Source organism: Etheostoma cragini, chromosome 3 (genome assembly GCF_013103735.1).
Source record: "Etheostoma cragini isolate CJK2018 chromosome 3, CSU_Ecrag_1.0, whole genome shotgun sequence".
Classification (NCBI taxonomy): domain Eukaryota; kingdom Metazoa; phylum Chordata; class Actinopteri; order Perciformes; family Percidae; genus Etheostoma; species Etheostoma cragini.
In genome coordinates, this window is record NC_048409.1 from 9,804,947 (window position 1) to 9,807,168 (window position 2,222).

Below are 2,222 nucleotides of genomic sequence, written 5' to 3' on the forward strand. Positions count from 1 at the left end.
TAAACGTTTGACCCCGCCCCTCAACGTTTAACCCCGCCCCTCAATGTGTCTGCGGGTCTGCAGTCAGGGGTACATGCCTGCTCTTGGTGGGAACCAGAGGCGGACTTACCATTAGGCAAATTGTAGGCAATTGCCTTGGGCACCAAGCTACCAAGGTCCCCCTAAAACGCCTCATAAACTTCTAATGTTTGTCTTACTTTTCACCAATTAATTATATCTCTAAACATTGATACGCCAAAGTGCTATCCGATTGTTCAATTCATGATGAGAAACTCCCCCTCAGTCCCCACTACATTGGACTATTCCATTGTCCTGCTGCGCATCAGCATGTATTTGTAAACAAAAAGCTCAACATGCGCTAAGCTGGTGGCTACAGACGGCTGGAAAACGAAGTGAAGCTATCGAAGTGGTTCTAAAAAAGGAAGAAGCGGGAAGAAAGCAGAACGTTTTTAGCAAAACTTCCAAAGATAACAAGCTTTTTCACGACGGCTACTGACAACACTAACATTAACGTTACTAAAGAGCAGCAAGAAGCCGGTGCTTGCGCTAGCAATGCTAACGCAAAGGAGCTACCCACCGGCAGCGTCAGGCCAGGTTGCGCTAGTAATGCTAACACTGATGAAGAGTAGTGTCAGCCCAGGTTGCTCTAGCGATGCGGGCGCTACATACAAGACAACCTCACAGGATCCTTCGAATGGAGATGGTTACGGAACTGCTGCTTTCACTGTCCATGATGATAACCATGGCGATAACCATGGCAATGGCGAAGATGGTGACACACTTAATACTCAGCAACTAGACCCCGTGAGTAGCGGTCACCCTAATCAATGTGTTATGATTGAAGATGATCCAGCACTCTGGCCAAAACAGCTAGTTACAAGCACGTCTTTCTCAGATAAATAAGGACTGAAAAGGGGGAGAACACGGGTTCTGGAGGGCCCCATGCCAGTGTTTGCCTTAGGCAACAAAATGACTAAAACGCCCCTGGTGGGAACTCTTGGGTTTCTGTAAATTACATCACAGAGTACGGTCTAGAACTGCTCTTTTATGAAAGCGCAATGAGATAACTGTTGTTGTGATTAAGTCGTATAAATAAAATTGAATTGAATTGAAAACCGCAAAAGAGTCTCTTGAACAACTTCCAATCCAACAGATGAATGGGCATGGGGATGCCCAGGTACTCGCTGCGCAGATGTGGCCTACTGTGCTCTCTTAAAATGCGCTTCGTGCTATAAGCCTTGGTGATAGCCTCGGACAGCCAGAGAGAAAGACGCTATTTTCAAATAGCCGCATCCCCCCTTAGTGCATGAACAGCAGCTGGGTTTCTCTGATGTCAGCCATGTGATAATGCGCGCACCAGACACAGTCGGTGAAACGCCTCCTTGCGTCGTAAGGAATTAAAACACTTGAGGAAAAACACCCTTGACCAAAATTATCTTGCTAAAACTTTCGGCGTGAATGAAAAGTTTGGCTGTAAAGTGGCTGCACTCCGTCCTCTCTAATGGAACTATACACTCTTGCATGATCCCCACACATAAAATAGCCTCTATCGAAGATGGACATGGGCAACCATTACAACGTTGTATAAAGAACGACCATAATACATATGGAGTAAGAACACTATCAAAAATAGAGAGTAGTATTACTTGCACAAATATCATGTAATGAGGCAGAACATGAAGAGACAACAAATCAATCAAATCAAAATGTCCAAGTCAGGTGAATGAATGTAATTTGTCAACCAGGGTTTGCTTGGTACAATGAATGAAGAATATATTTTACGAGAGCTTGATACATGATTTCAGCAAAGACGACTGGTTAAGGGCATCCTCTCCCTGATGATCAGAAGGATGACGTACAACAGAAGAAGGGTGGCCTTAATGTGAAAATCTATATAAATATGTGTAAACATACAGTATTCCCATCCAGATAGTTGAGGGATGGAGATCTCTGCTCTCAGTATTGGCCTTATCCTGTCTCTGGGTTTGTGTGGGCTGAACTCAGATTGTCCCTTATATGGTTCTATGGATGATGTTAAACAAAGTAATGGGCTTACAGAGGATAGGACTGGTGCTGGGGTCAGCACTCAGATTTCATCTGTGAAATGTAAGCTCCAGGGTACTACTCGTATACCAGAATTTGCAATGGATGGTGATTACGTTATTGGTGGTGTTTTCTCCATACACTACTACATGCACACAGTGCAGCATTACTACACCACC